The sequence below is a fragment of the Marmota flaviventris genome, chromosome 11 (genome assembly GCF_047511675.1).
Source record: "Marmota flaviventris isolate mMarFla1 chromosome 11, mMarFla1.hap1, whole genome shotgun sequence".
In the NCBI taxonomy this organism is placed as follows: domain Eukaryota; kingdom Metazoa; phylum Chordata; class Mammalia; order Rodentia; family Sciuridae; genus Marmota; species Marmota flaviventris.
The window spans coordinates 45773593-45799218 of record NC_092508.1 but is presented as its reverse complement, the minus strand read 5'-3'; the positions used below and the strand labels follow the sequence as shown (position 1 = coordinate 45799218).

General features: G+C 35.9%; 1 protein-coding gene across 4 annotated transcripts in view; it reads left to right on the top strand.

The window, feature by feature from the left end:
- Positions 1 to 11063: 11063 nt before the first annotated feature.
- Positions 11064 to 25626, top strand: part of Gulp1 (GULP PTB domain containing engulfment adaptor 1) — a 273951-nt gene continuing 259388 nt past the window's right edge. For 2 of the 4 annotated variants that reach the window (XM_071618997.1, XM_034635935.2), the window contains exon 1: positions 11064 to 11656. The gene's annotated coding sequence lies outside the window, so the exon portion shown is untranslated. Of the gene's footprint in view, positions 11657 to 12296; positions 12526 to 25626 lie in introns of those variants that run through there. The other 2 variants (XM_071618999.1, XM_071618998.1) reach the window with 2 other exon arrangements.

Below are 25626 nucleotides of genomic sequence, written 5' to 3'. Positions count from 1 at the left end.
GAAAATAATGTGTGATTCATTCTACTATCTTTCCTGTTTCCATTTCCCCACTCTTCCCTTCATTCTCTTTTGTCTAATCCCAAATCCTTCTATTCTTCCCTACTCATGCCCCCTTATTATCAGTTAATATCTGCATATCAGAAACAACATTTGGAGAACATTTGGCTTTTGGATTTTGGGGGAATGGCTTATTTCTATTAGTATGATAGTCTCCAGATCCAGCTATTTACCTGAAAATGTCATAAAGTCATGCTTTTTTATGGCTGAGTAATACTCCATTGTGTAGATATATACATTTTCTTTAACCATTCATCTGTTGAAAGGCACCTAGGCTGGTTCCATAGTTTAGCTATTGTGAATTGAGCTGCTATAAACATTGATGTAACCAAATCATCATAATATGCTGATTTTAAGTCCTTTGGGTATATACTGAGGAATGAGATAAATGGATCAAATGGTGTTTCCACTTCACGTTTTCTGAGGAATCTTCATACTGCTTTTCAGAATGGTTACACCAATTTGCAGTCCCATTAGCAATGTATGAGTGAACCTTTTTCCAAACATCCTCACCAACATTTATTGTTACTTGTATTCTTGATTATTGCCATTATGACTGAACTGAGATGAAATCTCAGTGTGGTTTTAATTTGCATTTCTCTAACTGCTAGAGATGTTGAACATTTTTTCATATATTTGTTGACTGATTGTATTACTTCTCTGAAGTGCCTGTTCAGTTCCTTTGCCCATTTATTGATCTTTTTTTTTTTTTTTTTGGTGTTTTTTTTTTTTTTTTTTTTTTTTAAGATCTTTATATATCCTAACCCAAATCTATATCATATAGGTTTAGGAATCTAATTCCTTAACAACACTCCTAAAATACAAGAAGTAAAATCAAGAATTAACAAATGGGATGATATCAAACTAAGAACCTTCTTCAAAGCAAAGGAAACAATCAAAAATGTGAAGAGAGAGCCTACAGAATGGAGAAAGTATTTGCTGCTTATACCTCAGATAGAGTATTAACCTCCAGGATATATAAATAACTCCAAAAAACCAAACTTTTAGAGATACTTTTGATCAGGGCTTGGGTAACAGAAACTAATGTTTAACTGATACAAAATAAAATATTTTGAAAAATTGTAAAACTAATTTACTCTATTTTTTAAAGTGTATACTTAAATATTGTCTCATTTGGAAGATTCAAAATAAAATTTTCCATATTGAAATGGAATAACAGATTGTAATAAAATTAACCTACTAAAAGTATAATCTACTTCTACTCTTAAACATTATTTGAAGTGAATTAAGATGATACTGTTCAATTATTTGTGTGAAAATTTAAGCACTGTACTTAAAAAACACAAATAAAGGAGATTTACACATGATATACTTGACTGGAAAAAGAAATGTTAAATATTAATCTCATAAAAACTCATTTTACTTTTGTCCAAAGGCATGTAAGTACTTTCTGATGTTCGGATATTATGTGAAGGATTTTTCTAAACACATGTCATGTGTTTCTGTATTTATTTTATATCAAATTGGATTTCATGATGCCCATTAAGGAACTAAAATTTTTAAGTCTATAAACTATATCCATTTTGTGTGTTATTTCATTCTACATTATATACATTTGATATCTTCAAACACTTTCTCAAGTAGATATATGATTTATATATTATAATTTTTAAATTTGCTTTAACTAATTTTACATGACAATAAATATATTTATGCACTTTGATATATTATACATAAACGGGGTATAATTTCTTTTTTTTTTTTTTGATTGTACATGTTGTAGAATCACATTGGTCTTAAAGTCATAGGAGATGGGGCTGTGTTGTGACTCACAGGTAGAGTGCTCGCCTACAATGTGTGAGACATTGGGTTTGATCCTCAGCACCACATAAAAATAAAATAAAGATATTGTGTGCACCTATAACTAAAAATTAAAAAAAAAAAAAAGTCATAAGAGACTATCATGCTAAGCCAAATAAGCCAATGCCAAAGACCAAAGGCCATATGTTTTTCTCTAATTTATATATATATTTTTGCATGTTGTTTCCAAAAATTATAAAATTTACTTAAAAAATATAATGCATACTTGACATGCTAAGTTCTATGCTTCCCCAAGTGTAATAAATCCTAAACCAGTCTCCCAAATCATGTTGATCAAATCCCTCTGTAAGTAAGGAGAGTTACATTCCAATGGAGGTCAATCTAAATTAAGACAAGTCTGGCATCCTACAAAATATTAATTAAAATGTATTGAATATCTTTAGTTTAATCTGATATATTCACTCTTCATCTGTCTTTACCCTGCTCTGCTCCACAGGAGTCTGGCCTATAGCAACTCCATTGCTTTGGGATTTTCTGTTGATGTTGGCCCATGGGAAGCACCATCAAAAAATGGGAATGTGGGAAAAGAGTGATGTCAACTCATTTTCTCCCATCCTCTTCCTGCTAGGTTGCTCCTTTATGGAAGGTCACAAGTTTTATCAGGCATTTATCTCTGAATAGTTCTTCTCTCTAGGTTCTGGTAACCATTCCTTCTTGTTTTGCTCCTTCAAGTATAGGGATGGTAATGGCTTCCCAAAGTATTGCTTTATAGTGTTCCTTCAACTCAGCCCACACCTTTAAAAGTAATCTCTGTATTAAGTTCTTCTCAAATTATCTGGTTTGAATGAGGAATTTGTTTTCTTCTAGGACTGATGAATACACATAGTTTCTCATGTACCTTTCTGAAATATTTGTATAGATTGGTATTTTTTTTAATACTCAAGGAATTCTTAATGATTTTATACATAATTTCAAAGATCAGTGCATTACTAATTTATCTTCAGTCTAATTGCTGTTTCTTATGCATTTCTTCTTCATATCTTGATAGTATCTACAAAGTATCTAATCAAAGCTCTTTTAGAAATCTTATAATATTGCATTATCTAGACTCCATGTTTTTAGTAATGACTAAAATGTTGCTCTGTTATTGACCTTTATTCCCAAGCTTTTTAGTCTTATCTTTTTTTTGTTGTTGTTGTTGTTTAACTTTTTCAACCATTGTTGTCACCTTCACAACTTTAAATTTTATTAATAGCTGAGATTAAATATTGACTTAAAATAATTAAAAGTGTGGTAATTTCCATATAAATTAAAGCTTAGGAATGTAAATTAAATAAGTCCCTTAGAAGCACCTATATTTTTAAAAATTTTCTACAAACCAGCATGGATATCATGAAAGTACACACTGTAAAGTTGTGAAGGCAGCTAGACTAAAGCAGAGGCTGCAAAATCTGGATTTTTCCGTAGTGGAATTATATCATTTACTGTTCTCAGAACTGAGTAGTATTTCAAACTCCAATAACACAGAATTTAAGGTACTCAAAAATATTAATGGATTATGATCAGTGCCTAAAATGTATTGAGATAAATCAAAACTATAAGACCCTGTGATTGGTACATTTTCCTAATACAATATCACTTTAAAGTTTGCCTTTTTAATATATATACTCATGTTTTTAGCAGCTTAAACATCTTATGATACCAATTTTGTCTATAAGACAGCTCAAGTTCCTTAACTGACCTTCCTACCTCCAATCTCACACAGCTTCAATAACTCTCATCAGAAGACTTCTTCTAAAACAAAATAATTCTAAGACATTTAGTAGCTCTCATTCCCTGCAAGATGAAGTTCAAACCCTTTATTTTTCTTAGCAACACACTAAGGAATTTGAACTTCCTAATATTTATATTGTTTTTTCAGACCCTTCAGCCTTTCATCATGCTATTTCCCTACCTTGCACACCTCTGTTAGTCTTGCATGCATGCTGCACACTCAATCGCCTTCCAAAATTCAACTCACATTTTGACAATATGACTGTTTTCTAAATTGTTAGCATGTTCTGCCCCACAACATGAAGGAACATATTTCTATTTTATCGCCTAACCTGCACTTATTTATTACTTCATTTGTTACATGAGTTTCCCTCTATTGGACTGTGAGCTCCTTAAGGATAGTGACTCTGCTTATTCATCATCATTTCTCCTACAATAGCTCGGTGTCTGGCATTAAAAGTACTCAATACTGAATGCTGAATGAATGATGATGGAACTTTTGGGGCAGGTCTGATTTCCATCATCCCTGCTTCTTCATGGAACAGTTACTCTGGTCCTTTGAGCAGACATTGTTTCAAGATTTGAACTAAACTAAATTAAAAAGTGACTCTAGATGAAATATTCTTCCTTACAAAGTAATTCTAATAGCAAGTGCAGAAATTGTAAAAGGAAATTAAGGAAAATCTACTATTAGATCCACTAAAGTAATAATTACTGTAGCAAGCTCCATCAGTGCATGTTAAAATTATTGGGTGAAAGTTTAAGGAGAAACAGGACACTTTTCCTGTGTAGTCTCAAATTACATCCCCTTCTGCCCCCACATTACTTACTAATTACAAAGGGAAAGATAGTAGCTTTACTTTGGAGGATCTTTATAAACACTACTTTTACCAAGTCAATGTCATCATTGTGAGCTCATTATGTACCCCAGTATGGTACAATGCAAAGGACACTCATGTATTCCCCCAGACTCATAACCCCAGTGTAAGCATGAGAAAAGAGCAGACAAGCAGATAATCTCTGTTTGAGCAACATTCTACAAAATATTCTATGACCCTTCAAAAGTATCCAAGTCATGAAAGGTAAGGAAAAATCAAAGAACTAGTACAAATTAGAAGAAGGTTAGGAGACTTAAAGGTTACGTGGGATTTTGAAGTAAAAAAAAGACATTGGTAGAAAACTGACAATAGCTAAATTAGTTATCAAATAAAATAAATATATGAATAACTAAAATTCTTCTTTCTTGGTAAAAATAATACAAGGAATATTTTTTATTTCCCTAAAGAAAAATCTATACATCCATAGTCTGGTTATCAAACCAAACCAAAACAGTTTTTGTTTTCCTTTTATTTAGACTTACATTGATTCAGTTTCAAGACAAACTAATATTAATATATCTAAAATTTTAATTGTTTTACCTGTTTCCCTTTACAACTATCACGGATATTAAACTTATTGGGCAGAATATGCTAATTCAATTAGTCTCAACAATGAAATTTGATTTAAAAATGCAAAAATAATTATTAAATAAAGAGGAGTTACTTATCCAAGGTTCCACACTCAACAAACGGCAGGACACAGTTTCTAAGTAATTCAAAATTCATGCTTTAACACTTCTTCCTGTGGGTTGGGCATATAACTCAGTGGTAGGTAGGGTGCTTGCCTAGTATGCACAGGCCCCAGGTTCAATCTCCAATACTGCAAAAAGGAAAAAAAAAAAAAAAACCTTTCATGCTATTAACAGGGCCCATTGGTACACACCTCTTGTCCCAGCTACTAGGGAGGCTGAAACAGGAGAATTCCAGGAACTCATGAATTTGAGACCAATCTGGGAAATACTTAAAGATACTGTCTCAAAAGAAATAAAATATGAAAAACCAAAGGAAACAAAACAATAATGAAAAACTTTATGCTATGTAGTTTCCTTCATAAGTTAACTGCCTAAAGTTCACTTTTGTAAGAAATATCTGAGGGTTGGGTGTGTTGGGGCATGGTAGTGCAGGCTTGTTATCTTGTTATCTCAGTAACTTGGGAGGTTGAGGTAGGAGGATCATTCAAAGTCAGCCTCAGCAATTTAACCAGGCCCTAAACAACCTCGCAAGACCCTGTCTCAAAATAAAAACTTAAAAGGGCTAGGGCTGTGACTGTGGCTCAGTAGTTAAGCACCCCTTGGTTCAATGCCTGCTACCAGAAAAAAAAAAAAAAAAAGAAAGAAAGAAAATAAAAAGAAATATCTGAAGCTGCCAGGGCTTACTGAAACTTTAAGAGCAATTTTATAAGATTAAATCCATAAATACATTAACATTTTATTAATTTTCCCTGAAACTTATGGCACAGAACAAAAAAAAAGTTTCAATCAAACAATTTAATTTTGTTAATTGGTATGAAAATGTATTATATTCTTGACTTGTATAATATGTATCATCTCAAACATTACATATAGTGGTGTTGACAGATAGTATTGACAGATAGTGGTGTTCATTTAAAAGTCTTAAGGAATTTATTTTTATGTGGAAAAGGATGATCTTTACCTGCACTATTGGCATATGTGCAAGAGTTCTGTAATTTGAAATTGCTTTGGGAGACTTTCATTTTTGAAACTGAACAATGGTCTTGTGCAGTCACACCCTTTGTAAACTAGCCAATTTCCATTGAGCTGATAACGCTTTATCTCTGTATATTCTCAGATTGCCAAGCCAGAGAGGTAGTTGACTCAGAATCAACATGACAAGTCTCAGTTCTGGCAATTCTTGCCACAGTTTGCCTTTAACAGAAAAGCCACTGTTAGAATTAATTTTACCCCTATAATGAAAAAGATACTCAGTGAGAGAATGTCTTTTGTTGTTAGGTTGTGATAGGACCAATGTCCCCTTTACATTTTAAAGCATGATGACATTTTTCCAAATCACATTATGTCAGGCTCAAGCGTATAGGTGCCTTGCTTTGCTTCGTTTTTCTTTCAGTCCCTATCATCAGGCATGGGTAAATTCTGATATAGGATTTTGAAGAGGAATTTAGAAATTAGCATTCTAGTGAAAGACTTCAAGTCATGATTTTCAAATAAAAAGCTTTCTATAGCCCCAAATCATTTTTAGACCATTTATCTTTTTACTCTGTTGAGGAACAATTATTTAATATTTATTTTATTTTTATTTGATATTATTATTAAATATAAAATGTTATATTTTATATAAAACATTTATATAAAGATATTTTATATTTTATACAAAAATTCTGGTTGTTCTATTTTTGCATTTTAAGTGAGTTTTCAAATGAACAAAATATCTTCTAAATGCAGCAATTTTTCATGACAGTGAAACCGCTTTGAGCAAATTTTCCAGGTCTGCAAATGTTGTGGTAGGACAGCATGCCTCAGGAGACCACTCCTGGTCAGTAAGCCAGGTCTTCTCATGAAGTGGTCCTGAGATACTCTCTTTTGATTATGGCTGGACCCCACATAAAGACATTTACTCAGTACCATCTAGAGAATACACATGAGCTGAAACTAGAAGTAGAAAGCTGATCTTGGACTAAGATCTGTGCTTTCCCTCTTTCCTACTTTAGTGTTTGTGTGTTCCAAGTATTATTTGTGTCTGCAGTTCTTGTAGGATAATGGCCTTTTCACTTAAGGAGTAGTGATTTAGGGGTGGGAAGGTAAAGAAATAATACAAATAGTTGTAGAATAGATCTCACAAAATGGAAAAGCATCCTCTTGCAAGATCAGAAGAAAAAAATTGAATAATGAACTATGTTCAAGTAAATTGAGGTATAAGCTGAATACAAGTCTAGTAGAAGAGTTTTGGGGTCAAAGGTAGAGAAGAGAAAGCTGTGATAAGAAAATGTAACAGTGATTCCAAAGTTCATTAGGAAAGACAAACTTGAAAGAATAATGGGAAAACTCTGTTGTTAGCTCATATGGTGCCTTTGTCAAACCAAATATATTCCACCCAGAGCACCTGCTCTGTAGATCCTTAGCTAGGACTGAGGATGGCTGTGCAGTTAGAAAAGTAGCTCTTTCTCCAGGTTCCAGGGCTCCACTGGCTTGAATGGCAAGGGATCTCGGCTGAATTTCTGTGGGTGATGGGCCATTTTTAGCAGTCTCATTTCATAATGCATTTTTGACCACATCTGGAAGTTCTGCAGGGAGATACCACATTTTATTTCTAAGTTAGCATGGGACAAAAATTACTTCTAAAAGCACTAGGTGATGGGTTATTCAGTTGGACACCTAGATACTATTTGGGGAGAGGGGAGGAAAAAGCCTTATCTTTCTACTTCCCAGATCCCCCTAGGAACTCCATATGAAAATTAGTGGAAAGCAAAACTAAAACTACATAATACTAAGTGAAAATATAAGAGATTTGGTTTTGTAGCATGTCTTTATAAACATTACTTTAAAAGAAGTCCCAGATATCATGAAAGATTGTATTTAATGGATTCTATTTGTTGGAGAGTCTCTCAGGGACCTCAACAAACCTTGGAGGGTATACAGTAAATATGAGCAATAGGTACTCTTAGTGGGAAGAATGCAGGTGATATTTATTTCCTTTTTGCATTTGCCTCTACTAATTTTCTTTTTTTAATGCACATGATTCCTGTTCTTAATTAAAGATCAAAATAAAGTAGTTCTTTTAGAATGATAGATAAAGTGATGAAAGTTTGAAAATAAATATAACACTTATTAATACTGGAACCCAGATCCCCCTAGGAACTCCAAAGACATTGCTCATTGTTGTACATAACACACAGGAACCTGCCCCCTTTTCAGACTGAATTTTTAATTCCATCATGTTTTTTTAATTTCTTATGATACATTTGAAGTAATACAGAACTAAACAATTGCATATATTATTTGTTTTTGTAATAATCAACAATAAAATTCTTATTCTGAACATAATAGGAGGTTTTTAGCCTTAGTCGATGTCCTTTTAGTTCAGGGAAGAAATTTCGAACTGGTATGAGAAAGAAAATTAATTTTAAAATTAGAAGGCTGCCAAATGTTTAGCAGTGTATGTGCAACTATGATGAATGTAAAGTATTGTCAAATGGAAATCTAATGTTTTGCAATAGGTAGAATTGGCATTTTCTAATGGTGCTGTCCTGCCTGCCTTATGCAACTCTTTCCTTGGCATATCCTTTCTACACTTTCTGGGGCATGCTATATAAATCTGATTTAAAATCTTGTTCTGTTTGGTTTTAGTGTTGTTAAAAACTCAGTTTTGACATCCTTGAGATTTTATACCTCTAAGCCATTTCATAAAGCAGTTCATATCAAAAGTCAGGTCACAAAATTTACAAAGCAATAGCAAGTCTAGAAATCTTAAACATTGGTAGGAAACGTAAAAGTTAATTTTTGGGTATTGTATGCAATGATTTGGAAAAGACAGTTTAGAGATTTGAGTATCCTCACTCATTCACCCATATTGGATGCACTTTTTAGCCATAATTTTTAAGTATCATGAAAAGAAAGCACAGGCCTCTACAGGAAAGGCTATGCACTGTCTTCAGGAAGTTGTTTCAGCAGCTAATTGAGGAGCAGACTGGAATATGAGAGAATTCTTAATGAGAGGAAGGACATAGGGTCTTATCTCTGAGAATCTAAGAGTAAGTTCTGTAAAAACCCAGAGAACTCTCAATGTTGAGTTCAGTGAGAAAGTGTTGGAAAATCCTTCTCTTTAAAGCTATCAGAGGAATCAAAATAAGGAATAAGTACATGCTTATTTTATTTAACTAAATTAAAATGATTTTTAATGTATGTGTAACTGTTGTGATAAAGGGGAAAACAGTTAAAGAAGACCATGGGTCAAATATTCATAGACCTAACTTCTAGTCCTAGCTTTAATACCTACCAGCCATGAGCTTTTCCATTAATTTATAGGACAGAATTTACAATGTTTGATCTCTGCAACCTGATTTGTTATTTGGCCCTGTACTAGTTTAGGTGAAGATATAGGTATTGAAGACTGATCTAGTATTTCTCAGGAAGAAGTTAGCACACTCCAGTTGTTTGCCTGTGTATCCTTGGGCATTTAGAATTCTTTATTAGAATAATCTTTAGTAAAAGTAAATACAATAGTAATTGTATTTAAAACAAAAACAAAACCTCATATTTGTAAGTATACAATGAATTTGGTCATCCAGTCAACTTCCTGTTCCTAAGTATTAGACTACCATTTGTTTTTATTTTTTTAATCATGTTTATAATAAATGATAATGTAAATAATGTTGTTTAAACTTCAGTGATTATTCATAGATTAATTGTTCAATGATTATTTATAAAAAAGCACCTAGCATTGTCTTTACAATAATGTTTTCATTATAATAATTTTAGTGTGTGATTAATTGTTGTAACAAATTGGAAAACAGTTAAACAAAGATGACCGGCCAAAGTATCCGCAGGCCTATTCTCTGATCCCACCTTTAATACTTCCCAACCATGAAATTTTGGGGAAAATCACTTCAGATTACCGGGCTTCAGTTACCTTATATTCAAAATAAGGGAGTTTGGTTAGAGTTAGGTGATCCCAAACATAATTTCCATTTAAAAAATGTGAAGCTGTATATTTCTTAATTGGAAAGTTTCAGAGAGAAGAAAACTCAGTTACAAAGTCTTTTGGGGAAAATTTCCAGTATCATCCATCCACTTCTAATTACAGTAAAACATGGAGGAATGTAAGAACCAAATTTTTATTATCTTCTCTGCCTAATGGTACTTTAACTTCTGTAAACATGACTGTTATTCTGTGAACTGAAACTAGGTAGAGTGTCCTAAGGCAATTGAGTAAAGATGGATTCATCAATGGAATCTGGCCTGACTGTAAGCCCTGGCTACCAGTGTAACATACTGTAAATGGTAACCTGTAAAACGCCCTCCCCTTCCCTTTTGCTATCTATTTTTACATTCAAACTAAAATTTAGTAAGCAAAATTCTGAGAAGCATTTCCAAAAACTTTAGTAAAGGTCCTCTTATTCTCCTTAAATCGCTTACATGAGACTTCTCTCCCTTTTCCTCCCACAGAGCAATGTTTTCACTCAAACCCAATACAGAAGTCCTAAATTCTGAGGTAAACATCTAAATGGAGCCAATAATCATGATTTAGCGGTTGAGGCAGTTTTCATGGTTAAAAAAGGGCACAACAAAGTTCAGAGCTTCAGACTGAGTTTAAAGGATGAGGAGAAAAATTTAAAAGTCTGTAGTGGTACAGCAAGAGCAGCAGCAACTGTGTCAATGTTTTCTTGATAAAGGGTGTGAAGAAGGCATAATTTACCCATATCCGTGTTGTTTGACACTTTTCCCGCTATTAAGCTGCAGAGGTGTTTTGAAATTGTGTTAGTAAATCCAGGCAAACAGTCGTGATCCGGCTGCTCAGGGAGGAGGTTCAAAGGAAACGCGGCGCGGGTGGGGGTGGAGTGGGAGACTGTGCCTTTGCTTCTGTCCAGGCTAAGGACAGGGTAAGGTACTGCCCCTCCTTTTGCAGACCCGCTTCTTGCACGTTGTGCCCCAGCCCCTCCATTCGGCGTGCCCAGTGCGCCTGCAGAAAACGATCGTTGGAGACGAAAGAAAGAAAGTCAGCGGATTGAACACAGACGTCCCGTGTGGAAGTGTCCAAGGAGACCGACAGAAGTGCTCAAGCCGAAGTCTGTGAGAGTTTCCTTCTGGCCGAGAGGGGGAGCCCCGCGTTCCCAGCCCGGAGCGACCCGGCGTCCCAAGCCCCAGCCCCAGCCCCAGCCCCAGCCACTACCAGCGCCAGTTTTGGCTTCAGCTGATTAGGAAGAGGAGGGAGGGGGCAGAGAGCGCGAAGAGGAAGGGGACCTGAGCCAGAGGGTCCCGAGTCCTGCGCGGTGTTGACGTAGAGAAACTTTCCCTGTCGGCCACGGAAAGGCGCCCGGGCTGTGCTGGAGCGGAGATCGTTGGAGCTCCGAAGACCCAGCAGCTCTCCACGCCCCTGCCCAAAGCCTGACCCGACTGCATCTCTCAGCAAGGTACGGAAAGACCGTGATTTATCAGGGGTCTTCCCTGCCTGCGAGCCCAGACTCCAACCAGGTACCGTATAATCTTTTAGACATCCTGTGGGGCGGCGGGCGGTGGTCAGCCCCAGCCACCCGTGTTGGGGAAGGAGGGCGCGGGGTTGCGCGTCGCCTCTGCCCGGCAGGTTGCAAAAATTAGGACAGCGAAAAGCGCCGGGAGTCGTCCGGCAGGAGAGCAGGCTAAAACCTGTTGACGCCTACTATGGCAGCCCTTGGGGGATGATGGAGGAGCTCAACGAGGTCGCGGGCGCAGCTTTCTCTGGGCTCCTGAAGCCTTTCTTAGCCTTTTGTGGTAACTTTGGTCCGGGTGGCTTGGGCTGGTGCACAGGAGCTGGAAGGAGGCTGTTGGACCCGTCCCGCTGAGGGTGCATAGACCATTCGCGGCTAAGCGGACAAGTAAGTCATCACCAGGTCACCGCGAGAAGACCTAAGAGCGAACTTCTTCCTTCGCAGCCTCCCTTTTGTTGGCTCCAGGGGAAAATGTGGGCATGGGGGCGGGGAGGCGCGAAGCTACCAGGCCGGGCCGCGGACACTTTAAAGGCCAGAACCAGGGAGGGCCCACACTCCGGGGCGGTGTCCACATGGTCACCCTTTGGCAGGGTCAAGTAGCTCTGCTGGAGGGCGCTACACTTAGAGGGGCGCCAGGCGCAGCGGGTGTCCAGACCTTGCCTGGGTCCACCTCCCGGTGGCCTCACTCCTTACTCACTACACGGATCTCAAGCCAACGCAGTCGGTTCTCCATTCTGAGGCTGCTGGGGCTGCCGCGCTGACTTCCCTGTGTGCGGGAGGGAACTCTGGGCAGGCTGGTTTCTTGGAATGTGTTTACAGTGTTGAATGGGACATGAACAGGAAGCTGGATGCTGCAGCTGGAAATAGCGTGCCAAGGTAGAGTAAGGAAGACATAGCTGGTGTTGGGTTTGGCGGGGTCCACTACCTATGTACGTTGGGCAAACTCTGAGGGCTGGCGGCCAGGAACCCCTTTTTGGGTCTTGGCAGTATTAATCAACTGAGTTTGTCTTGCTTGCAATCGCAATCAGACATTTACGTGCAGTCTTTCAGTGTGCAAGTTAGACAAAATGTGAATCAGTCGATTAGGAAAGATTTAATAAATTAGTGTTGTGCTCGCTTTTAAAGGAAATGTTGCACCAACATTTATGAGTAAAAAGTTTTGAAGAGTGTTTTAGTTATGACTATCTTGGTAATTTCTAGGGCTACTAAAAGGTCAGGATACTGATGATTTTGTATCTTTAAAATCACGTGGATGGTCTGGTCCTAAAAGGAGGGCAGATTGGGAGATAGAGTGAATGTTAGAATGTAGGGAACTGAGAGGAATTGTAAAATCTTCAGATTTGCAAATTGCTTCCTTTCTCTGCCAATCTTTCTCTCCTTCCCCCATATAAACAAGTAGCCTTACTAGAAAACCCACCAATTAGAAGAACGGAGTTGCTGGTGACCACAAGCCTTACTGAAAACCCCGATAGGCTAAGGTACTGCTACATTGCATAATTAAAAGGTCTCCTTGAGCTGTCCAGGAGTATTTTCCAAGTTTTTACGACTGACAAGGAAAGAAGAGAGGAATCTGGCAGGCAGCCAAACTAGACTGAGCTCAGTAGCCAGGCATGAAAGAAACTGGGGAAGTTGCAGGGGATAATTGGAAAGGGTGCTATTGGTTGTACTTGGGTTTAAACAAGGGGTTTCTTTTACAATGAAAATTTTTAGGTGACCAAATCAGTCTTCTTGGGAAACAACAACAGAAAAAAAACAGACTGCAGTTGAACATAACTGAGAAAGGTGTAAGAAGGGCTGGAGGAGAGAAGCCTGACCCTTGCTTATCAGTGTTAGAGTGGAATAGCTTGGGACCTTATGCTGTTTGTTCTGATGATATTGTGCAAATGTTCACACTTTGTTGCTATCTGTCTCCCTAAGTTGGACTAGGTTTGCTGCAACTTCAGTCCCTTGACCTTGACCTTACTTCTTTGTTTTCATGGCCAGTAAGAACTGAAGACTTGGGCTTTGAGCAGATGGTTTTCTACCAAAATTGAATAATTCAATTAGATATTCTCAAATAGCACAGATTTGGGTCATGGAATTAAAGTGAGAAAAGCGCATCCAGCATGACTTCCTTGTGTTTCAGAAGTAATCTCAACAGATCTTGCTCTTTCACCTGAAGAAGTAGAAGTTGGGGCAAGCTCAGTATTTCACACATTTGCCCAATAGTTAAAAGTCCTAATTTCAGACCTGACATGACTCAAACCCTTATCTGGGATTCATACCCTTCTTTTTATATATTAAAGTTGTTTATATTTCATGTGTATCTTTTTTGCTTTTCAGGGAGGTAGGTCTACTATTCTGGGCATGGGAGTTGAATGGTAAAAAACACAAATGTGGTTTGTATTTCTGGATTCCTGAGTTTGAGGTTGTGAATATCTTCCTGCTTGCTGAGATTGACTTTATGAATCACCCTCTGCAAAGTGTTTTCCTTGACTATGCTTTCAGTTTTTCCACTTGCAAAGTAAAGAAACTTTCCTTTACATAATTACAAGCTTACTGTGAGAATTAAAGAGATGAAATAATGTTAAAAAATGTTTAGACATAAAGGTCACAGGGCTTCTGACTCAGTTGACTCCAGTTAAGTTTATGGGGATAAAATAGGAATATTTATGTGTAGAATACACATGTAATGATGACATCTATATTTAATTTGCAAAGCTGATAGCTTTAATTTAATCATAAACTTTATTTTTGAGGATATTGGGTGAGATTTTGTTATGGTTAAGCTGAGTCATTATTTCAAACAGAAAAGAACAATCAGCAAATTCATTTATATTTCTTTCAGCTTATATTTATATTTGAAACCAGTTATTTTTTAAGTTCAGCTCAATTTTGCCTTTAGGAGAAGTTAATAAATATATTTGTAGAAATATATTTGGCTCTCTTCTCAGAAATAACACTTAAGAGACTAAAATACATTTATGATTTACAAACTTTCTTTTCCCAATAGCCCAACAATTTCCTTAAGACTTTAGAAGATAGATTTTGCAGTTATTTATTGATTCAACCAGTATTTATTCCATGCTTATTTTGAATTGTTGGTCCTGTATTCAGATCTCAGCACTGAACTTCTCAGATCGGTTGATTTGTGCATGTTATTTTACTTCTTAAGCATTTTACCAACATATCATTTATTGTTTATATTGACATCTATAATTTATGAACTTCATTGTTGATCCTTTCAAGATACTTGTGAAATATTTAATTTTTAGTTTCATATGTATGTGAAATATATTACCTGCTCAATGTACTGTGCTGCACTCATTAATGTTTAACTTAACTCTTTCGAATGAAAAGGTCAATTAAGTACAGAAAGCAGAATGTGTATGAATAAATTCTTATGAAATATTATGCCAAAATGGTTAGAAATAGCTTTTATTATTAGGCTTTACGTTATCATGAACATATAAAAAGCAGGAGTGTATGTTATATAATAGTTGGGTTGAATTTATATTTAACACTATTGGTATTTTTTCTAAACCATCAAAGAACAAATGAATGTTCAGTGATAGTCTATGATAATTTTAATATAAAAGTCTGTTTTTTTTTCCTTTTAAAATTATTTTTTCCATGGTGAAATGGAATGATGATTTTTATTTAAACTCTACTTAGCAGAGTGATTTGTTTGTTATTGGATCTGCAGTGTTGTAATTTGTCTTCTAAAACCTCTAAAGAATAAAAAAGTTATTTCATTTGAATATAATAATGAATTCAAAGGTGGTTAGAGAAGCCAATTGCATGGCTGCCATGAGCCCTGGTCCCTGAACATATTAGAGGCTGGTAGGTCTAATAGTGTTTGCTTTAATGCATTTAGAGATCAGGAAGCTTAAGTTTGTTCCTATGGGAGCCTAAAAGGTTTCCAAATTGGAAGAGGAAAAGTGGTATAAACTTTGAACATGGAAATCCCTTTGCTTCCAAAGAATGGAGATAGGAATTTGAAATCAGGTTTTTATTTTTAAAAAGAGTGACTGAGTCATTCTTCCAAAATAAGACTTAGAAAACAGTGCTTAGACTGTTTACAGCTCTGTTATTTGCTAATTTTGTGTTTGTTTTATGCTTTGAAAATGTTTTCAGCCACTCTAATAATGCTTACATGCATGATTATTTCTCATCAGAACACTGTTAATTGATTCATTTATTGTGCAGGAAAATAAGTGCCAGTGTCTATTGACACTGAAATGGTATAGTTATGGTCAAGTTTGAAATTAGTTTTGTCTTTAAATAGTGCATATTTAATAATAGTTTTTGAAAGTATGCTACACCTCACTCATATAATATGAAAAAAATGAGTCAATATGTAGAAATTGTGATTGCCACTATATTTTATCCTACATCACAAAGATTGAAATGGCCTTTTAAGAATTTCCAATAATTTTTTTTAGGTATTTTCTAGGGTGTACCCAAGAGAGCTAATCTAGGCAATAATACCTGTCTTTGTTTTGCTTTTTTTTTTTTTTTTTTTTTTTTGCTATTAACATCATATAAATATACTGACATATTATCTTTGGTACATACTCTTTGACAAAGTGGTTCAGAATAGACTTTAGTAACTTCCAGCTGGACATGGTGGCATACTCATGTTATCCCAGCCACTCAAGAGGAAGAAAAGGATTGGAGGATTGAAAGTTCTTTGAGGCCAGCCTGGACAGTTTAGTAAGACCTTGTTTCAAAACAAAAAAGAAAAAGAAAAAGGGTTGATTAGGGGTAGAGCATTGGCTGGCATTTGGAAGCCTGGGTTAAATCTCCGGTTTAAACAAACAAAAAAACCCAGAGAGAAAAAGAAACAAACAAACTAAGAAACTATACGTGTATTTACAATTATGAAGTGTATATATCCTTGAATGTTTCTCTATTTGTGATTTTGGAAGTAGTTTCAATTAATTGATATGTTTGCTTGTAATTTTAATAATTAACTTAAAATATTTCCTGGGTAAGTTTTGCTAGGGATCTTTGAGATTTTTTTTTTTTCAAAATTAAAAGGCATATTTAGTGTAGACAACAATAAATGTTGTCAAAGATGTGGGGGGAAAGGCACACTTATACATTGCTGGTGGGAACCAATCTGGAAAGCAGTATGGAGATTCCTTAGAAAACTTGGAATGGAACCATCATTTGACCCAGCTATTCAACTGCTCAGTCTATATCCGAAGGACTTAAAATCAACCTACTTTAGTTACACAGCCGCATCAATGTTCAATTGATAGCAGCTCAATTCACAATAGCTAAACTGTGGAAGCATCCTAGATGCCCTTTAACAGACGAATAGATAAAAGAAACTGTGGTGTATATACACAATGGGATATTACTCAGCATTAAAAGAGAATAAAATTATGGCATTTTGCAGGTAAATGGATGGAGTTGGAGAATATCAAGCTAAGTGAAGTAAGCCAATTCCAAAAAAACAAAGACCCAATGTTCTATCTGATAAGTGGATGCTTATCCATAACAGAGAGGGAGGAGGAGGCATGGGAAAAATGGAAGAATTTTAGGCAAAGGGGAGGGAGTGTAGGGAGGGTGCATGAGGGCAGGAAAGATGGTGGAATGAGGTAGACATCATTACCCTAGGTACATATATGACTGCACATATAGTGTGACACTACATCCTATACAACCAGAGAAATGAAAAGTTGTGCTGCAATTCTGTACAATGAATCAAAATACATCCAGCTGTCATATATACTTAATTAAAATAAATAAATTAATAAAAAAGAGAAAAAAACTTTTAAAAAGGCCTGGTTAGCCTTTTATTTGTATCTGCAAAGGAAGATAAATAATGAGCAAGATCTATCCTCATTCTTGATTAGTGGCTGTGATAATGACATCCTCATGGAAATCCTTTTCTACTTTTCAAGTAGAATTTAGGAAGATGTGCAGTTAACTAGTCTAAGAAGGTAAATTCACTGCTTACAAGGTAGCTACTATTGATAAGTTGATAGGGTACTCTCTGAAGTGAGAATTGTGAATAAATGTACTGTTTTCCTGGTGTTAACACAGCTTTTTCATAATATGATCAGATGTTATAGTTGACCTTTTTCCTGAAACTTCACCTATCAGTACCCCAAGGATTTTGAATGTCTTACTAAGCTTTGCCAGAGATAACAAGAAAAAGTAGGATTGAAAGATTTGGATTCAATCTTTGGTTTACTTTTTTTGTAGATATGAATATGGTCATTTAAGAGCATAAATAGTCCAATAACTGAATTATTAAGAATTTGGCTATGTAATATTTCAGAAAGTTGCCTAATATTTTATGAATGATGACAAGACACACCATCTTACTTGATTTGTACTTTAAAAGGTAAAGAGCATTTACACTCTTTAAAAAAGAGCAAAGAGAACATCTGTGTTATGGTAGCAAACATGCAAATTTGGGGTAATTAGAAGTTGACATAAGAGAATAAATTTACTTTTATTTTTTTTATCTCTCATAGCCATTCATAACAATAGAGAAGATGCTATGTTTTAAAATAAACTTTTAATAGCAAATCAGTTCTTTTACCCAGATTTCAAACTAGATGAGTTAAAATATAGATTTGTAAGTAGTGATAAGTTTTATTTTAGAAACAGGAAATTTTTATAAAGTGTCTTTAAAAGAACAAAGTTCATACTGTCTTCTGAACTCTGTTTCATTTTTTGTTTGCTTTGAAGAATTGTGGAGTAAATGCAGAATTTTGATTGCTAGTTGTATTTTCCTATTACCCTTTGAAGATATGAACTAATATAATTATAAAAACATTCTTCAGAATAAATGCTGATTATATTGATAATACACATAATGCACATAGAGAAAGTTTGGCTTATTGAAAAGAACAATTGTATAACAATTAATTTCAAAGCAATTTATCCTATGTTCTTTATAATAATATAATTTGTAAGAGTATTTTTTGTGCAATGTGTTCTCTCAAAATATAGTTGGAGAGAATTGTTAAGGAGTTATATTTGAGTAAATGAATTTTATTTGAAATTACATAAATACTAGCCAAAATGACAAAGGTCAATTGATATTTCAGAATTATAAAGTAGTATTGCTTTTTAATTAGAATAGGTAGTTTTAAAAAATGTATGAATTATTATTTGTTTTCATATATTAATATGACTCCAGATACATGGGAGAAAAGCCTTTAAAACTTTTAAGAGCTAACCAGCAAGGACTATCATATTGACAAGATCATCTTCAATCCTTTTAAAGGCATAACTACTATTAAATTTATAACATGTTAATTATCAGAGGCTTAATTGCTTACATAAAATAGACTAGGAAATATATTATTGATGTGGGAAAATGAAATTTCTTAGAGTAGTGCAGGTGAGGCTTTAAAGAACAATGTTTTAGGCTTGATATAATAAATCTTTCTTTGGGTCTTCCATATTCAATGAGATTTTTATCCAGTGATTTTCTGTTAAATTATTATAAATTTGTAATCTCCCTTATTTCTCATTCTGGAAAATGAAGCTTTGATTAATCCATGATTCTGATACGATCTAGTTGAATTTTATAAGTATTTGTTGAATACCGCTTCTTTTTATAGTTCTGTCCTTTGTTAGTAGGTGACAGAGAAATATGTCAAACTAACTTAAATAGAATTTGTTTTTTCTTATAATTCTGGAAACACTGGAGAGGATGTTGAGAAAGTAGCAGAGAAGAGCGAATGTGTGGAGGTGATTCTTAGACCAGTCAAACAGGAATAGCTGAGTTAGGCCGGTAAAAGAAGGAGTTTCAGAAAGCAGTTGGGAAAGGTGAGGAGGCCTGAAACCATGAGAATGGTTTAGCAGAGGAACTTGTGGATTTTGGAAACATAGAGACGTCTCTCCTTTAAGTCTCCATGTTTGTATCCATAATCATCAGTAATTATACACAGGAACTTAAGAATTTTAACTGTTTTGAAAAATTACCATTTTATTTTCTATTTCTCTAGTTCAAACAACTTAGAATCTGAATCGCAAGCAGGAGGTTGTATTCTCTTTCACATTTTCATTAAATTTCATAAATAGATAAATTTTAAAAATTGGTTTTTCACTGCATTAAGTGTATGTGGATGAATTATGATTTGGCTGGTAGTATTTTCTTATGGTGATCCTTCATTTTTCAGATATAAATAATTGATGTTTTAAATAAGTTCGTCTATGTCTTCTTTGGTAATAGATACCCATGCCAGCATTAAGAATTTCTGTGACACTCATTGGAAAAAATAATTTCTGTACATATGTAAATTTAATTTTTTTTCTACATATCAATGAGTTATTTACGGTTGTATGTTTGATTAAATAATGTAGATTATTGACTAACCACTACCTATCGCCAGCTAGTCGGGCTGGCTACCTATGCTGGGTTCACAAAATCTGGCTATCTCAATAACTTCTTTAAGAAAACGGTGAAAGAAGCATGCAACACACAGAAATACCTTTTGCTTGCAAGAATCAGGGACAGCTCTCAACCTTAAGGGTTCATTGGAAAGAGAGAGCAAGTTACCTGAAAATCCTCTATTTACTGGGGAGAAAGATGTTTCAGAAAGTTCAATCTGAGGCAAGGGATTGGGTTTCAGGGAGGTATAGCCCAGTGTCATTGGGTGAAGTCCACTCCCAGAGCACCATTCCCCTGCCAAGTGGAGCTGAGATCCACCTGTTTCCAAGCTTGGCAGAAACCAGTCTCACACCTCCGTAGCTCAGGCTAAGGGTCCATGCTCACTTCTGTGTAGCAGCTCTCCACAACTACCAATTAAATATTTAAAGATATACTGAAAAATTTTAGAAAATAAAATAGAATACATACAAGTGTAGCACATTACTGCATTATGAAGGAGACCTATAATTAAAATATAGATTATGTAATTTATCATCCTGTAGTTTTCTTTTTGCTTGAACTTGAAAATTCTGTGACATACATTCATTTTAATTTAGTTTTGTTGATATTTATTTGAAATGAATGATTCATTTTATTTTCAAGATATTTGACAGAAGCAGTCTCTTTCAGTATATTAATTTGAGATAATATATAGAGCTTGACATTCAGACTTCAGTTAGTAGGTCTGGACTACCTAAAATTCAAGAAGATGGGTCTGCTGGGGCTCAGAAAATGATGCCCCAAACCTCCAAGTATGGCCACCTCAAACTAAAGGATCAGCTTCTAAGTATCTTAGAACTTCTCTTATCACCAGCCTCCCTGTCTCTTAGTCCTTTTTCTCTCCCCAGATTCAGGGAGCAGCTTCTTCTGAAGCTATCATCCTAGAAGGAATGCAGTTATTACGCAATCGCATTATCCAGGAAAGATTAACCACTGGAGAAAAGAAGAAACTATGTGTCAGACACTCCCCTGAACATTCTTCATCTAATCTTCTGTGGGCAGCTCTGAGGGATTACCTAATGGACTTTATCTATACAACCACCTTTGTTCCTGTACATATTTCTCTCCCCTCCTCCCCTGGCTGTTATTACTGCCCTCCAGGACTCCCCAATCCCTTTTCCTTCCAGTTTCAGTTCCTTTCTGTAGCTGGGGAAGTTATTTAAACTTCAACCACCTGGAACTTCTTGGAGACTTACACTTTAAGTGTGACTCCCATGCTGTAATTTCTCCCCATGTACAAGAATAAATTTGAGTCACTTTTCTTCTACATAATATGTGCATTGTCAGTTGATTGAAGAGAACCTTCACAGATGAAGGGACCATTTTTCCTTTACCCTTGTAGGTTCAAGGCAGTAAGATTATACTAGCAAATTGATAATAGGTTCAAAATCACAAATATAGATAACACTTCCAGTATGCTGCTTTCTGTTAGGCCTCGACCACCATTGCTTCTTCTTTGCTTCCCTCCCCTGTTGAATCTCCAGATAGCCTTTGGATGACACTGGATTAAACCTGGTGTCATTCTCTACCTAAAGTTGACCCTCCTTTCCATTTCTGGCATTTCCATTTGCAAGAAGTATATTTTTACTTCTAAGAGCCACATCACCTTCCTTGTTATTGTGGCAAATACTATTAGTTGTTTACCTGAACCCATCTCTTATTCCTTTTTGCTCTGGTATTATTCACAGGTTCACTCTTCCCCATGTAACTCAGGGGAAAACAATCTCACTTTTCATTCAAGTGAAATGGTTAAGCTAATAATCATGGTGTTTCTGTTTCCCTTGGCAGTGATCAATTATTGAGGGGATACCTGTTCCTTGTCTCAGTTTTATTCAACTATATGAAATGACTGAACTAAGGAGAGGTAGCATATGAAAGATTTCACTAACACTTAGCCATGGAACGTTGGATGAGAAGGCAAATGTGAGTTTTTGGTATTGTTCCTGTCTGGAAAAGATGCTTCATTTTGCTACAGGGGATTATCTTTTGTGAAGAAGAAATCCAGCTTGAGGGTAAAGCAAATGTATTAAAGATAGCACATAAAAATGTAAACAACTTGGGTGCTTGAAGGACTTTTTGGGTCCCTGAATCAACCTACCATATTTCTGAAATTATTGCTGAGTGAGATGAATTTCTTTATTTTTACAAACCAACTTGAAAAGAGTTTGTAATTAATTAGAATAGAAAATATTCTAATTATAGAAGTTATGTCTTAATTTTGTGAATAATCATCTTAGAACTGTTAGCAGTAGTAATTTAATTATTAAAGAAAGTTCAGGGGCACTTGAATTTTGTAAATATTTTACGTAGTTAGTATGATTCATCTATAAAAATATTATTAAAATAAACAAATATTAGTTATTTTTAATACAGTAAACAGAGCAGTCATATTACTAACCAAATTTATTCTGAGATGAGTAAATTAAGGAGAAAACAGAGTGAAGCAAACCTGGGAACAATCTAACAGGTCAGACAATACACAATTCAACAGAGATTGGGTCCATATGAAATATAAATCAGTTCACAAAATTGTGTCCCTGTTTGTTGATTTTATTGAAAATGTTACATATACATCAAAAACATTAAAGAAATCTCAATGCCTGGTTTGAGTAATTTATAACTTGTAATCTATTGTTAATGCTAATTTATAACTACTTAAATATAAAAGGTAAACCTTATGGAAGGAAAATTAAAGAAAGATAGAACTGTAGATCCATTCCAAGAGGCATTAAAATTACAGACTTTCAAGTTATAATTAGTGATCAAGAAGAGTTTCTCTCCATCTTCTTCCCCACTAATACCTTCTGAACTTCTGTGTTTGTCCAGATGTGATAAGAATCCTGCTGAACAGCTAAGCCATCTCAATATCAATCAATCATTTTCTGTTTCTAATTTATTTCCTTACTATTCTAGAAAGCCTTTTTTTTTTTTTTTTTTTTTTTTTTGCTGCTGTGATCAAAAGATTGATAAGAACAATTAGAGAGTGAAAAGTTTCTTTGGGGACTTATGGTTTCAATAAGATCTTAATCCATAAAATGGCCAGCTCTACTGCTCCAGGTTCAAGATTTGGCAGAACATCATAGTGGAAGAGTATGGTGAAGAAAAGTGGCTCAGGATATGGCACCAGGAAGCAGAGAGAGAGTGTGGGCCCTCCTCACCAGGGACAAAATATAAACCTCAAGGGCATGCCCCCATTGACCCACCTCATCCAGCCACACCTACCTGCCTACAGTTATCATCCAATTAATCCCCATTAGGGGATTGCATCATCCCACTCATGAGCTTTTGGGGGACACCTCATATCTAAACCATAACACTTACTTTATAACATCTCCTGGGTGATGTCTGATCATCCTGGCCTGCATTCAGCAGGAATCCTTTTAGGTTGGCTTAGTCAGAATGCTCCGTCACCTGTAATGTCCCCTCATAGTAATTTTTCTTCCGTGGCTCTCCTTTCTGCTCATTGGCTATGCATTCTCAGTTTCCTTTGATCTGTTTCGGACTTGAGTTTAATCTCCCCCACTATAAAATCCCATCACAGTGATCCCTATGCTGTTATGCTCGAATTCGGGACCCCCAAAAGACCACCAGAGACCAAGATCGATGTAAGCAGCAAAGAGGTGTTTATTGCGAGCTAGCTCGGTCCTCCGCGCGCACACACAGCAACTGGTGATGCTGAGAGGCCCCTAGCCTAGGGTTTGCAGCAGTTTTATACATTCTTTGGAGAAAGCAGGGACCCCCCACATACATCATAGCATCTCTTAGCAAATCGTCACACACCACGGGAAAATCAAATAACAACTCTAAAACATGATTAGCACATTCACTGGTGGGAACAAGTTGGGGAGGGGTGATTGGTTACTACAAGAGGGGGATTCATTTGAACTGATTGGTTTAAGCCAAGAGGGGTGTACGTGCTGAACTACATGGTTTCCCAATGTTATCAACCACCATAAACTACTGGGAGGGTCATCTGGCATCCCAGGTATTTCCCTGTCTCATGCTGATTGGTGGCTGCTAGGGGGTTGCTATGATCCCCACCTAACCTGACTGAGTCAGGACACCTGGCGCAGCAGATCTCTCCTGTTACTTGTAGATAAACCACTTAGCAGGGTGGGAATGTGCCTAGGAGTGCTCTGTGGGTCTTTCCAAGGACAAAGGTGATGTCCCTTCCTTGGACAAGCTTTGCTCTGAGGTAGAGGCTGGTTTTTCAATACCTATTGTTGTGATCCTAAATAAAGCCTACCTTACTATTCTTTAGCAAGTATCATGAATATTTTTTTTTTCTTAAACACTAGTTTTATAAAATTTTAGTTCACTGGAATTATTAGCAGTTGAATTTTTTTTTTGACTTGGCATATTTGATGACTTAGCATTAAGCATATTAGTTTTTGTAATGTAATATCTTAAACTATGGAGATATATGTGCCTCCTTGTTCTCATGTTATAAAGGAAGTAGGAATTATCCAAAGCTCAGAATTGACAAAATCAGGAGTGAAATGTATTATAGGATATTAATGTGCTCCTGAACTGAAATAGTAAAATGAATCTGGGAATAAATAACAGTCTAAAAGAATAGGCAAGTTTCACAATAAGCAGGTTGGTTGAGAATGTGGGGGTGTGAGAAATAGAGAGCAAGAAGGTTGTGTGGGCAATGCAGATGAGGGAGAGCAGTTGGTGAGACTGTGGGTGGGAACGCTACAGATGTTGAAAGCCTGCAGTAAAGCAGTGTGGTGACTGGAACATTGGTCATGAATGGTAGCATATTAGAATTGGTATGGGGGTGGATGCTGGAAACTTGTAGGCTGGGAGAGACATTGCCAATAACACGAATATCAAAGGAAAATGAAAGTCACATCTAAGAAGCAGTTATTGATGAAGACATTTAGAAGGTAATAAGACCTCCTGCATCATTATGATTGAGATGTCCATTTTAGTTTTTTGTTTTGTTTTTGCATAAGAATGCAATAAACATGCTTGAGATGCTTTATCCATGAGATCATGACCTTAAGTCATAGCAACTGAGGAAGTCCCCACAGAGGGAATGCTAGACAAGAGAGACCAGAGGATACAAAGTTCTGCAATTCTCAGAGGATTATTGTTCTTTTAGAAAATGTTGTTCAGGGATTGTCACAGGGCTTCCCTTTACCCTTACATAATAGAGGTGCCCTCTGGTGACCTTCCTCTGGTTTAAAAGGGGCCACATTCTTGGGGGTTGTTGAATGTGAATAAAAGCCACTTGGTATGGAGATTATCATAAAGCAAATCTGATGATCTACTTTGGAAATTTTATTAGAAAATACAACTTGGCTGTACTAGATAAAAATGAGGAATAGGATAAGTATCCAAATAATGCAATTTTCAACTCTTGCTTGTGCTGAAATAACTAGAGAAGGCACCACCCAATTTGTCTCTCTACAGGGGTCTTCATGGTGCCTGCACTCTTCTTCCCCCTCCTTTCTTCATAGTGCTGGGGATCCCAACCAGGTACTCACACACATTCTAGGCAAGTGCTTTACCACTGAGCTGCATCCCCAGCCCATTAGCCTATATTCTTATACCTCTGAATCTGCACCACCAAGAATTTTTGAATA